Raw genomic sequence first — 15,287 nt, forward strand, 5'->3', positions numbered from 1 at the left:
GTAGGCTCCAGGCTTCCCTGCAACCCTGTATAGGATAAGTGGTATGGAAGCTGGATTAATGGATGGATGGGAATTTCTTCGCATTTGATATGGATCCATTTTTATGAATCTTCCTTCTCTGAAATAATCACCAAACTGTGACTTTTTTCAGTTTTGTTTTTATTAGTAGAAGAAACAAGGTTTGGGCCTATGTGTCCTCCAACCAAAATATGACTACAATTATATCTAAATTAGTAATGCATTAAAATAGATTACCTTCTTAAATGTGAAACTAATACGTATTTATGTTTTTAATACGTATTTATGTTTTTGGGGTTTTCCCCAGATTTCAATATATAAATATTTGATCTATCAATAGTGTCAAATTGGACCTAATGTATTCTGTCAGTGGAAATTTCAAGAATAAACTGCTGTTTGTCTCCAATAAATAGCCAAGATATCATTGTACACATTTAAGCCTAATATTTGAATAGGTTTACTGAGGTTTAATAGGTTATGTTGATGAGAAATCTGTGTTGATGGGGTTGACAGATTTCCCGTGTAAAATACATAGCATAGGTGACATTATTTTTGGTGCAATTGGTGCAGTTATGCCCTCTACTGTTCTTACTTAGTACTGTGTGTCTTCAATAAAAAACTGTCTACTGTAATGATTTATAATCCCACTATCTGGTGTCACCTAAACGGTTCCAAGGAACCAAGGAAGAAGGTGATGAGGAAGACCGTGCTCTGGACAGCCATGATGGTCAACTCTTGCCTTTTATCTGGATCACACATCTCAATGCCAAAATCCGAATAGTTTGAATAGTTGCCTGTATTGTAGTGATAAAGAAAGAGTTTGATTACCAATTAATCTGGCTTTTTACAATGCTTTAAAACAAAGTACACACCAATGCCAAGTTCTACTACAGAATACTAAATGAAGACGGACTATATGGCATCAGTGACCAAGTCCTAATTTCTTTACAGTTCAGCACTATACACAAAACAAAAACAGATATTTATAGAACTATCAAAATGCAACACCATAAAAACGTATGCTGATTGAGGGAGAACTTTCTCATTTGTAAGTCGCTTTGGATAAAAGCGTCTGCTAAGTGAATAAATGTATATGTAATGTAGAATTGGATGGTAAACTGCTGCCCCCTGCTGGTCCCAAAAGATAATAACAGATATTATTTTGTCAAGCTTGAAGTCACCTGTGCAGTTGTCATAATCAAAGTCTGTGGTGGGATAGTCTGGGATGGAGGTACAAGAGGTTCTGTTTTCACCCATTGCTCTAAAACAGAGAGAGAGAATTGTATCATTTGTTAATTAATTAATCAGCATCATAATTATCAGTAGCATCAATAACACATAATGCACTGAAAACCACACCAATTTGGCAGGTCACCTTATAGTGCTCATTCAAACTTGCACATTATTTATTCGGCTTGATCGTTATTAGAATGATCTACTCATGATTATTAGATATCTACTCAGCCTGTCATGCCTACAAGGGCAGCGATAATGAAAGAGCAGCTCCCACAAGATTCAAGAGGCAAGGGATTGAATTCAGCAGGAAGCAAAGTAACAACTTCTGTATAAATAAAACCAATGTACAGAGTAGTATCTGATAAGAGTTGCGAGTTTAGGCAAGGACAGCACATCCTGGTAAAAGAAGGTGGTGGTGTTGCAATTCTGAAGAGCAAGAAGCCAAAATTGAATTTCTACAAGGTACGTGTTGTCTAGGCAAACATTTCTCCTCAATGCAAGCAACGGTCAGAATGTGGAAAACTATGAACACCCTTGTGGAACTATGCATATTGCATAGTTGAGGTGGCTCAGGAGAACAACAGCATCAAAGGAGGCCAACCAAACTTATTGACGCAAGAGCATAGTGGTCAAGCTTGGCTTGAGGAAAGGATGTCCTGGAAGGAGAGTTTCTAGAGAGATGGTCAGAAGATCCAAAGCATAGTCCATGGATGTTTAGTAAGATCTATCAGGTAGGGCGTTTAAAAAACTTCTGGCTATACTTACAAGCAAAGCTCTGTGGTTAAGGCATTAAGTTACTGAATGGAAAGTTGCCAGTTCTGAACCAAGGCCATAACCACACCCTGAACATTTGGGATGACCAAACCATTTGGTAGGGGTGGGGTCACAAATGTAATGGTCCTTTTTAGTTCTCTATGTAATAAAGGCCCAAATATTTATATAGACATTATTTATATATACAATGCAAGACCTTTGTACTTGGGAACAAAATAACTACAATAAGGTCAGTGAGTATAAGAATACAAAAACAAGTTAGATTAGATGGTTTGTTATATTTCATGTTTACTCACTCTCTACCCCCAGGCAGGCCTTTCATCTTATTATCCATATCTGATTATTGGGTGGGACATATCCCCTTCAGTGTCTGTGGTGGTTACGGCCCTGCTCTGAACAAAATATATCTGGTTCAGCAGTGATCAGCAGGGCTCTACAGTGCCAAGTGAATAAATAATTATTCGCACCGGTGCGAGTGACCTGTTCGGAGTTGTGTAATGCAATCGGAATAAAAACTGCAAAATGCATCTACACCGAGCAACAATTACTTTCACACTGCTTTTCATCACCTCAGTCAACCAAACAAGTGTGTAAATACTGCAGAAAAGCCATTATGATAAAGAGTAACACTGACATCATCTGCTTCGACTTCCCAATCTCACAAACCGCCATCTTTTATTGATCACACAAAATGACCTGAACTTGCACCTGCTCGTGTAGACACAGCGTTAAATTAATAATAATGTTAACGCAATAAGGTGGATTTAATTCAAACTTATTTATTAAATAATTCCTCACCAATTCTAATCAAGAGTAGCAACTGTTCAGTCTGTAAACATACAGTACACTGCTGCTCTCCTTCATGGACTCTAATTCACTTCATTTAAACTCACGGTTGCCAGATATTACTAGAAAAGTCAACTCCAGTTTCCATGTTTTGATTTAAACCCCCCCAAAAACATAATATTATCAGCAGAGATGTACACCGTACTGGGGGAACCAATCTAAAACTGATAAACAAACAAAAATAAAACTAATAAAATGTAAAGACAGAAAATGTGCTTAGTTATAAATAAATCATTTAATATAAAAAAATAGATATTATAATAACTTATAATAGAAATATAATAGAAATAAAATGAGAAATTAAATAATGTTTAATTACTATGGGTTGCATTTAATATCATTTTGACATTAAGTTTAGTTTGCTATTTCCTTCGAATGCTATTAGCCATTTTCCTAATATGGGTCATGTTTGTGTTAGTCTACTAGTAATTAGGACTCTTTATTGTTCAAAATATTTAAAAATAAATATTTTATGCTTGTTTAGTTTTCAATTAACCAACAGTATTTCTCATTGCTATTATTTGAACTCAATTAACAGTGACCATGAGCGGAGAGCTTACATTTAGCTGTTTATGATAGACTTCCTGATTAAAGTTTAAACAAAAAAAGATTGGTATCTGGATCGGTTTTGGTCGTAAAAATCCTAATCGGTGCATCAGTAATGAACACCATTAAACTAAAGCACTTTGCATCTGACGGGTAAATGAACTCACCCAATCACATCCTATATGAGATTATTCAGATATCTACACAATATACACAGAGCGGTTCAAGAACTGACTCCAGACCAGAACCATGACAGTGGAAAATGTCTAATAGTGTAGCTTTATATACAGTATCTCACAAAAGTGAGTACACCCCTCACATTTTTGTAAATATTTGATTATATCTTTTCATGTGACAACACTGAAGAAATGACACTTTGCTACAATGTAAAGTAGTGAGTGTACAGCTTGTGTAACAGTGTAAATTTGCTGTCCCCTCAAAATAACTCAACACACAGCCATAAATGTCTAAACCGCTGGCAATGAAAGTGAAATTTTACAGTCTGTAAAATTAACTGAAAATATTAAAATTAGTTTATCAGAAGGTAAATTAATGTGTCATGGCTCACACTATGTTCCAAATTCTGTCATAATTGTCCAGCTCAAGTTTTCTCATGCCACTTGTGTGTTATATTGTGGCACATTAATGTTACCATCTCTAAAAAAACAAAACAAAAAAAAAAACTAAACTTCAACCGTGCTCCTAAATTTTTGTAATTGTTACCATAGAGCCCTGGTGTGTGTGTGTGTGTGTGTGTGTGTGTGTGTGTGTGTGTGTGTGTGTGTGTGTGTGTGTGTGTATGCGTGTGTGTGTATATATGCGTGTGTGTGTGTATATATGTGTGTGTGTGTGTGTATGTGTGTGTATTCTCAATAATTTCCCTCGTAAGCCAAGGCGGATATGAGCTATTATCCGAATGAAGAACGTTAGAACCGTGTGATATAGACTTCAACTTTTAAACACACTTAAAAAAATTTTTGGACATTTTCAAATGAAAAAATTTAAAAAGGATTGTATAGGCTTAGGAAAAATATAAAACTTCAAAAAAAATGTTAATATACAGCAGTGACATGTACGTGCGCCTCCAGAAAACCTGAAAAATGAGAGAAATGCAGTGTGAGTACAGGAGGATTATTACCATTATTATTATTAGTAGTAGTAGTAGTAGTTAATGACAGATATTTGCAGTAATCCAATATAAAATCACAGTTGCACAATATACACTATACAAACTGCTGTTTTTTCTACATCTATGAATGGCGCTGTTATTTTATATTATATACACACATGGTTTGTGTAGGTAACACAACATTAGAAATCATTGTTTGGTTGAATTTTGACACTGGAGCGTGAAGGCTTAACAACCATGTAACACTGGCTCAAACACAAATACACAAAGCTGAGGTGAAGCACACGACTGTGAGAAAATATTTAATACGGCCTCCTGACGTTATTTGCCGTGTTTTAAGCATGTAGTATAAGCTACTACGAATATGTATAGCTAACATCATGGAAAATAAAAATAAGGCACATGGTAAGCTTGGCTAACATCAGCTATATTTTTCTAATATGTATACTATGTGGCTCATTGTGTCACTTGTCTCTTGACTCCTTATAGCAATAAACATTGATTTTACTCAGTTTCTATGTAATGTACACTAACTAGCAATACTTTAGATAACCTCACCCTTTACCACCAAAGTTATAGACAAGATACATATAAAAACAAGGCTAACTTTAGCAATTTACTAAACTGATTCTTACAAACTCACGAGTCTAGTCATTTTTATTAAATTTTTTTTACCTCCTATTTACGTCTATTTTCTAACATTTTTTTGTCTTTAAAATTATGTATTTTAAGACTTTTTTGTTTTGTTTTCCAGGCATCGAGCCTTTTTTTTTACTCATTGACAATCCATTAGGCCTTCAAGTTTAGAAATGGTCAAATGTAAATAAAGAACTACACTTTTAATAAGCTGTCTGTCCCCCTCTCTATTAGTAAACTGAGCCTGAGTGTTCTCTCTCTCTCTATGTGTGTGTGTGTGTGTGTGTGTGTGTGTGTGTGTGTATGTGTGTGTGTGTGTCTGTGTGTGCGTACATATGTGGCACATGCGTTTTCAGTTGTATTTTCTTAAATCTTTTACCAGAACAGGGTTTTTACTTTGTCCCATGATTCACCCTATAGCCTCAGCCTGGTACCCTTCCTCTTGGAAGTCTTATCTTTTCTTTTGATGCTGATTTGCAAGCTTAAAGGGCTTTGGTTGGAAACCCAGTTCTGGTGAGTGTCTAATTGCTATTTTATTGCCATAGTGTGAAGCTGCTTTAGACAAACACACGGTTCCTAATTTACACATTTAGAATGTCACTTGTTAGAAAGTGTTTTATAGTTTTAGATTTCATGCCTGCTGTACATAAAGGTACGGGCTGACACAGAAGAACAATTGGGCCTTCTGTTCAGTAAGACTCAGAATTCATCTAACTCAATACACACTTAGAATATAACTTGATTAACAAGTGCACTATGGATTTAAATTATGCTTCTAAAAAATAATTCTGTAATAAAATTAATTCAAAATAGTAATAACATGTTGGTTATACATATTAGATTATACTTTATTAACATTTCCAAATTTTAGTTAACACATTGATTACACTTTATATCCTATATATTTCCCCCCTCTGGGACATACTAAGTCTCACCTATCTCAAGAGAGAAATCTCACAATCCAGTCCCTTCTTTAACACTAACTAGTGATCAATGTATCATCACATCAGCCATCTACCAACAACCAAATCCTGAAACCACTCTCTTGTGGAGACCAGAAACAAACATCTCTTTCCAGCATAGACCAGGAAAGAGTAAAAGATTCTGTCTCCCTGTACCTATCCATAAAAATCAAGCATAATGATCGTAAGCATGAGCGTTCATTTGGTTCAGCACTTGCCCGTGGTTGTCACGGTTATGTAGAGTACAAAGTTGACTAAACCCATATAGGTGATATGAATATAGAGCAATAAACATGAGTACAGAATAATTTTCTCAACTTGATTACAATGATAAGTCAGACAGTGATCACCCTGTCTCTAATCACACAATTGATTACATGTAAATGGAGAAATAGAAAAAAAAGTCCCTCACTTCCTTTCTCAGTGGTTGTAGCTATGATTGTCTTCAACCCAGATACTTTGCGTTTCACAGGGGGTCACCCTTGAGGAGAGGTTAGGCTAGAACATACACCCAGGGCATGGCTCATCAAACTTCTTCATCCTCACTTAATAATAATAATAATAATAATAATTGGCACCCTGTCCAGGGTGTACCCCGCCTTGTGCCCAATGCTCCCTGGGATAGGCTCCAGGTTCCCCCGCAACCCTGAAGAAGGAGTAAGCGGTAGAAGATGGATGGATGGATAATAATAATAATAATAATAATAATAATAATAATAATAATAATGATTGTTATTTATATAATTATATAAGCTGTTCTGTCCCCCTCTCTCTTTCTTATGAAAGAGAGCATGAGTGGTGTGTGTGTGTATGCACGACGCATGAGCCAATGCAAGCCACTGGAAAACAGCCAGGTCTCTGTTCAGGAGGTCTTGAATGTGCAGCCCTCACTCTCAGCCAGCCTCATGCCGAGGCATTACTCTCGAACATCTCCAGGTACACCTCGACATCACCCTGCGGTGTCATTCTGGCCAATGAGAGAGTTTATAGAGGGGATCTTGCCACCAGGCTCTGGATGGTGGGATGGTCTGCCACTTGCTCCTCCATGATGTTTAGGGAGGATTTTTTGGTGTGCGCTGATCTCAGAAAAACCAGAATCTTGGCCCCATTGGTTCAGTTCGACTCATGTGTTGCACGTACACACACGTCACACACGTACACAATAATCAGGCTTGGCCTAAAAGTGAGAGACAATTTGCTATGAGAACAAAAAAATATATTCTTTTAAAAAATTACGATTTTTTTTATATATAAATAAAATATTATTTTTTAGAACTATTAAATAAATCTGTAACATCAGTTACATGTTAACAGGTTTAAAATGTGGAGAAATTCTAGAACAGACACCATATCCATTGTCAGTATGTACGCCTCTATATATGCCAAACGGTTCACCCTGAGCTTTATAAACAAGTGAGCCACTGTCTCCATGTTTACCAGCTACAGATATTATAAATTCATAATGTGTTTCTTCAACAATTTTACCATTCTGCTTCTTAAACTTTTTGTCAGGGATTTGTGTGTAAAAATATACACTTTTGGATTTATTGGCTTTACCAACTTGATTTTGTAAACCATCACCAAGTAGGCTAGTGTCACCAAGTAATTTAATACATGTCTGATCTCTGTGTGAGGCAGTGTTACAAGATTCTGGAAATTCAGCCTTATAGATCAGTGTATGTTTTCCATTAGGGAAAACGAGTATTTCAAAATTTTCTAAACCTTCAACAACATGTAATGCAGTCAGGATATGACCACATCTGTAATAACAACCATGTCCTCTTCTAATTTCTTCTCCATCTGTAATAATGATTTTGCATGGTATTTCTCTTCTAATCCCCTGCTCATGCTGGGATATTTTAGAATTTCTCTACTTTTGTAAACTACAGGGCCATTCATAGATTTTAGTTCATTTAAACAGTTCTCAATAATTTCCCTCTTACGCCAAGGCGAGTATGAGCTATTACCCAAATGAAAAACGTTAGAATGGTGTGATATAGACTTTAACATATCAACACACTTAAAAATTTGGGGGGGCATTTTCAAATGGAAAATGTTATAAAAGGGTTGTATAGGCTTGGGAAATTTTTACTTGAAAAAAATAGATTTATATGTAGCAGTGACGTTTATATGTGTTCCTCCAGAAAACCTTGTCAGAAGGTGTTTAATTTCAAACTAAACTTACCTTATTTTGTGCACCTCAGCCTGGGGACCCAACAACTAAAATGGAGGAAGTGGTTTTCAGAGGATCGTACACCACATGCCTTTCTACTAGATAATAATAATAATTATATTAATAAAAAAATGTTTTGTGTGTTTGTTTTTTAAATTATTTATTTTATTTTATTTTATTTATTTATTTTTGTGCTGTTGTGTGTGTGTGTGTGTGTGTGCACGACACATGAGTCACTGCGAGCCACTGGAAAACAACCAAGTCTCTGTTCAGGAGGGCTTGAATGTGCAGACCTCACTCTCAGCCAGACTCATGCTGAGGCTTTGCTCTCGAACATCTCCAGGTTCACCCCGACACCACCGTGGGGTGCCATAATGGCCAGTGAGAGTGTTTATAGAGGGGATAGTGCCATCAGGCTCTGGATGGTGGGTTGGTCTGCCGCTTGCTCCTCCATGATGTTTAAAGAGGATTTCCTGTTGCTGTTGCTGCAGACCCGTGAGAGCCTGATGCTGCTTCTCTTGCATCCTAGAAGATGGCTTGAGGCTGGACGATCTGTGCCAGGGGATTTGGCTCCATGTACATGTGGTTTTCGGTGTGTACTGATCTCCAGGTTTTTGTCATCAGTGTGGTAAATGCTCGCTGCCAGCAGGTGAAACTCAGCGGACTTGGGTTGCGCTTTTACATGAGCTTTAATTCCTCAGTCTGCAGAAAACAAAAATGAAACGGGAAATCCAGAGGCTTGGCCCCAGTGGCTCAGTTCGACTCATGTGTTGCATGTACACGCACGTCACACACGTACACTCTACTCAGGCTTAGAATAAAAGTGAGAGACAGTTTGCTATGATAACAAAAAATTATATTCTTTTAAAAAATTAAGACTTTTTTATATAAATAAAATATTGTTATAAACCTTTTAAATAATTCCGTAATATCAGTTTCTTGTTAGGTTTTTAAAAAAATAAGTTTTTTTAAATATAAATAAAATATTATTTTTTTTAGAACTATTAAATAAATCTGTAACATCAGTTACATGTTAACAGGTTTAAAATGTGGAGAAATTCTAGAACAGACACCATATCCATTGTCCTTACGTACGCCTCTATATATGCCAAACGGTTCACCCTCAGCTTTATAAACAAGTGAGCCACTGTCTCCATGTTTACCAGCTACAGATATTCTAAATTCATAGCGTCTTTCTTTAACGATATTACCGTCCTGCACGATTTCACCCTCCTGCTTCTTAAACTTTCCGTCAGGAGTTTGTATGTAAAAATATACACTTTTGGATTTATTGGCTTTACCAACTTGATTTTGTAAACCATCACCAAGCGGGTTAGTGTCACCAAGTAATTTAATACATGTCTGATCTCTGTGTGAGTCAGTGTTATAAGATTTTGGAAATTTAGCCTTATAAATCAGCGTACGTTTTCCATTATGGAAAGCAACGAGTATGTCAAAATTTTCTAAACCTTCAACAACATGAAACGCAGTCAGGACATGACCAGAACTGTAATAACAGCCAAGTTCTTTTCTTCTAATTTTTTTTCCGGCGGTAATAATAATTTCGCATGGTATTTCTTTTCTAATCACCGGCCTCATGCTGGGATCATATTTTAGAATTTCTCCACTTTCGTAAATTACAGGGCCTTTCGTAGATTTTAGTTTATTTAAACAGATCTTAATATTTTCACTCGTACACCAAGGTGGATGTGAGCTATTACCTGAATGAAGAATGTTAGAACCGTGTGATATAGACTTTTTATTTTGAATTTTTTTCCAAAAAATATATTTGGACATTTTAAAATGTAAATTGTTTGAAACGGATTGTATAGGCTTAGGAAATTTTGAATTCATACTATATATTTTTCTACCTAGCAGTAACACCATGCATGTACGTTTTCCTCCAGAAAACCTGCAAAATGAGAGAAATTCAGTGTGAGAACAGTAGGATTATTATTATTATTATTATTATTATTATTAGTAGTAGTAGTAGTAGTAGTAGTAGTAGTAGTAGTGTTTAACGACTGAGATATTTACAGTAAGCAGTAATCTAATATAAAGTCACAGTTGCACAATATACACTATACAAACTGCTGTTTTTTCTACATCTATGAATGGAGATCAGTTATTTTACATTATATACACACATGGTTTGTGTAGGTAACACAACATCAGAAATCATTGGTTGAATTTTGACACTGGACTGTGACAGCATAACAACCCAGCAACACTGGCTCAAACACAAATACTCAAAGCTGAGGTGAAACACAGGACTGAGAGAAAATATTTAATACGGCCTCCTGACATTGCTGTGTTTTAAGCATGTAGTATAAATTGGTATGAATATGTATAGCTAACATCATGGAAGAAAAAATAAGGCACATGATAAGTTATTTTTTCTACCATGTATACATTGTGGCTCGTTATGTCACTTGTCTCTTGACTCCTTATAGCAATAAACATTGATTTTACTCAATTTCTATGTAATGTACACTAACTAGCAATACTTTAGATAACCTCACCCTTTACCACCAAAGTTATAGACAGATACATATAAAAACAAGGCTAACTTTAGAAATTTGCTAAACTGACACTTACAAACTCACGAGTCTAGTCATAATTATATTATTTATGCACATAAAAGCCCGTTAAAGTTGAAAAAACTTTAGAAGATACCCACCACTTCCCCCGTTATTTTTTCTTAGGGACTACCACAGAGAACATAAAACTGATTCGCTTTATATCGGTTGTCAGCCAATCATATTTTGACAGATGGCAGAAGGAGAGATAGATACTCACCTACAAAGCCATAAATGGGCAAAAACCACATCTACCTACCTGAATGCAGTTTTTACATTCCTTCAAACCTCTAGCATGACTTGATACGACCCACCTAATCTTACAAGAAAGACTTGTACTTCTGAGTAAACGAAACCGGTGATGCACTAACTCCAGTGATCTGCTTTCATCCTTGATGAGTTATTGTTGTACTTTGTGTCATGTGCTCTTCATAAATGATTTCATTAATAAGATCAAAAATGTCAAATAATGATAGATTATGATAGCTTGTGGGCTGCTGTGGCTCTGGTGGTAGAGTGGGTTGTCCACTAATCGTAGGGTTGGCAGTTTGATTCCTGACCCAAACGACTCCACATGCTGAAGTGTCCTTGGGCAAGACACTGAACCCTAAGTTGTTGGATCACTTTTAATGACTAGGAGTAGCTGTAAGTTTCATTACCTGTTTTACCTTTGCAGGTGTTTTGGAGTTAATTAGCTGATTAGAGTCTTCTCAGGTCAACATTTTATTATAAATTCTTTATTCTAATTCTTTGAGATACTGGATTTTTGATTTCCGTGAGCTGTAAGCCATAATCAAGATTAAAGCAAACAAAAAAAAGGCTTGAAATATTTCACTTTACGTGTAATGAATCTGAAATATATGAAAGTTCCACTTTTGAATGAAATTACAGGGGGAAAAAAAAGAACTTTTCCACGATATTCTGATTTTTTTCAGATGCACCTGTATGTCAATATGAAACCTCCACTTTATCTTCACCATCCTAGGAAATGTTATAGTTGCACAGAACTCACATCAGGGAGTTTTTTCCATACCGCTCTCTCCTCTGGAATGCTCATTAGGAATAATTTACTTTAATTATGAATAATGAAATTATTTATTTATTATCCTGATTTATATCAGGATTCCTATAATCCACTTTGTGACATTGTCCATTATTAAAAGCACTATTAAAATAACACTGAATTAATGTGCTTTCTCTAGCTCGGAGTAAATGAAACGGATGATAGAAAAACTACAGTGATCTGTCCTTGACCTTTCTGATTAATTTTTTTCTTTCAATAAACAATTTCAATTTGGTTTATAGGGTTTTTTTTTTATTAAGTTTTATAAGTCTTTCATCAGATTAGTTACATGGCAAAGTTAGGAACTTAGTAGCTATAAGTTTCATAACCTGTTTTACTCGTTTTATAGTTTTGTTTTTACTTATGCACCTTTCTTTCATTTGTTGATAATTAGTGCTGCCATTGTATTTATTTATAAACTTTTTTCATGTGAAAAATAATGACACCTGATGGAAATTGTTGGCATTTTTGACATATTTGGACGAGCAAACATTTGATCAGCTTTGAAGCATGGCCTATTAATAAAGTTGATGTATTTGAACACCACTGCAATTAAACAAAAGAAAATGAGCTTTTTCAATAATTTATTCAACAAAAATATCAATAAATGTGATATTCTTCTGTGGAAAAAGTAAGTACACCCTTGGCCTCAGAAGCTAGTAATGTCCCCTTTAGCAGAAATAATTTCTTGTAGGCGTTTTGCGTAATTGTCTACCAGTCACTGACATCGGTTTGCTGGAAATTTTGACCAGCATGAGCGTTCATTTGGTTCAGCACTTGCCCGTGGTTGTCACGGTTATGTAGAGTACAAAGTTGATTAAACCCATATAGGTAATCCAAATTTTATATATATATATTTTTAGTGTGGTCTCTCCTCAGAAGCCGACCAGGCCAAAATAATAAACAAAAATACCCTCTAACTGTACTCAAAGAAAACTAACTACTCTACAAGAAAAGTAAACAAAAATACACTTTCTTCCCTCACTCCCTAGCTAACCCAAAACCACGAGAAAAGAAGAATCAACATAAATGGCACGACTTCCTTCTAATCACTATAACAGTGCACTATTTACAAAGGTGACTATTAGGGTGCTAATTTACAAAATAATATGTACATATATACACAAGTGTAGCACTCGATTGGTAACAGGGCAGGGCATAAACAAAGTCAAAGACAGGCAGAAGGTCATACACAGGGGAAATCAACACAGGAAAAGCACTTCTCACTACACACAAAGCAACGGCAACGATCTGCCCCGCACTGGAGATTCACTTCCGGAGACATGCAGCCAACCAATCCTATCGCACTCTTAAGTGGGGCAAGCGTGGACAAGGTGTGATCATCCAGTAGTAAGCCAGAACGTGATGCATGCAGTAGGTGGGGCCTAGTCTATATTATATACACACATGGTTTGTGTAGGCATAACAACATTAGAAATCATTGTTTGGTTGAATTTTAACTCTTAAGTGTGACGGCTTAAAACCCGGGTAACACTGGCTAAAATACAAAGCTGTTGAGAATTATCAACTGACAACAGAGAGGTGAAGCACACGACTGTGAGAAAATATTTAAAACGGAAAATATTGTAAACGGAAGCTCACTGCTAAGACTGCTGATGCATGTCGTCATAATTACATTATTTACAAAAGGCCATTAAAGTTGCAAAAACCTTAGAAGACACTCACCACTGCCTCTTCTCTTGTGTTAGGACTGCCGCAGAGAAAATAAAACTGATTCGCAGTATACCGGTTGTCAGCCAATCATCTTTTAACAGATGGCAAAAGAAGAACTAGATACTCACCTACAAAGCCAAAAATGGGCAAAAACCCCACCTACCTACCTCTAGCATGACCTGACTGGATCCACCTATGTTTAAAGAGAAGATTTGCATCAAGGCTTTTCTCGGTGTTGGCACACAGGTGGTGGAATGAACAGGAGAACTGCCAAGAAACTAAAAGGTCTTCAGATCAACACTAGAGAGACACCTCTTCACCAGGCATTTACAAAATCCCTTTACTTGTTTGTTTTCTTGATGTAATATTCTTAATCTTATCGGTTAATATCGGAGGCTAAAGTATAAAGCACTTCTTTTTTACCAAATAATGTAAATGTACCTTTGCTAGGTCTAATAATTGAAACAGGTGATGCACTAACCAGTGATCTGCTTTCTGAATTATTTTTCATGATTTGTGTCACTTACATTTATGAAATAAATAATTTCATTTTGTTTTATGTTGTTTTTTAGTCAGGGAAGTTGAAAACAAGCCTAGGCTATTCGTCATAAAATTCTAACTAAGTGAAGTGTAATAAAAATTTCAACTCAATCCTCTGTCATTTCAACCATATATAGCTAGTACAGTAGACAGAGAAATTATATAAAACAACATAGAACTACATGAGACTACACAGAACTGAATAAGACCTTCACATTTCTACATAAAGTGTGCATGCAAATGTATGCAAACAGCACAGAACAGTACAGCAACTACTGAAACAGGACAATAGGCACAGTAAAAGACCATGTAGCGCCGACCAGTACACAGTTTTAGTGTGGAAGTGTCAGGTAGTGCAAAAGAATAACATTGTAATAAAAAATTCTGTGAATGTAAACATAACATACTAAAGGAAAAGTATCTTTATCTTGAATTAGTACAGTGGTGTTAAAAAAAATCACACTAACATAATACAAGACCCACTGTAGATGTGGAACTGCTGCTATGATCATAAAGACTGCCCTGTACTTACCCCAGGACTCTTATTTACACTATGCTCATACATAACATCCTTTCAACACACTTGAAACTGTATGTCTTTACTCTTCACTACCTGTATGATGTAATTATTGATACACTTCTGCCTGTTTTAATCATTGGTTGTTGTTTTTACTCACAAAACTATCTTCATTTCTATCTAATGAAGGTGTTCAATAAAATCTTTCAACCCCTTAAACCTTATCCTTATCCACACAGACTAATAAAAAGTTTTTTATATATAGTGTTAAAATTCAAATATGAGGTTTAACTATTACCTATATAAGTCAGATTCAATTATTCAGTAAAATGAGACTTAAACTACACTTTTCCTCAGGTTCACTACAAAGTGAATAAAATCATATTAACCTCAATGATGACAAAATATAGATGTGTTCAAAGGAGTGCTGTTTTAATTGTCACAAAATCCCCCTCTGCAACATGTTTACTTCCTGTCACTTCCCTCTTCGCATGCAACATCCATCTGGGTTGAATCATCCCAAGAATGGAAGTCCCCTAAGGACAAGGCACCAAACATCTGTTGGCTCAGTGGTCTGAAAATGGATAGCAGTAC

At 35.9% G+C, this 15,287-nt stretch overlaps 1 long non-coding RNA gene across 1 annotated transcript; it reads right to left on the bottom strand.

The window, feature by feature from the left end:
- On the bottom strand, positions 1-11,026 carry LOC124629282 (uncharacterized). The gene is made up of 4 exons (XR_006984230.2): positions 11,001-11,026; positions 8,333-10,232; positions 1,200-7,324; positions 1-812 (listed from the first exon to the last, which is right to left on the bottom strand). It is a non-coding gene; the product is annotated as an uncharacterized LOC124629282 (long non-coding RNA).
- Between the last annotated feature and the right edge of the window lie 4,261 nt (positions 11,027-15,287).

The sequence above is a fragment of the Ictalurus punctatus genome, chromosome 1 (assembly GCF_001660625.3).
Source record: "Ictalurus punctatus breed USDA103 chromosome 1, Coco_2.0, whole genome shotgun sequence".
Lineage (NCBI taxonomy): Eukaryota > Metazoa > Chordata > Actinopteri > Siluriformes > Ictaluridae > Ictalurus > Ictalurus punctatus.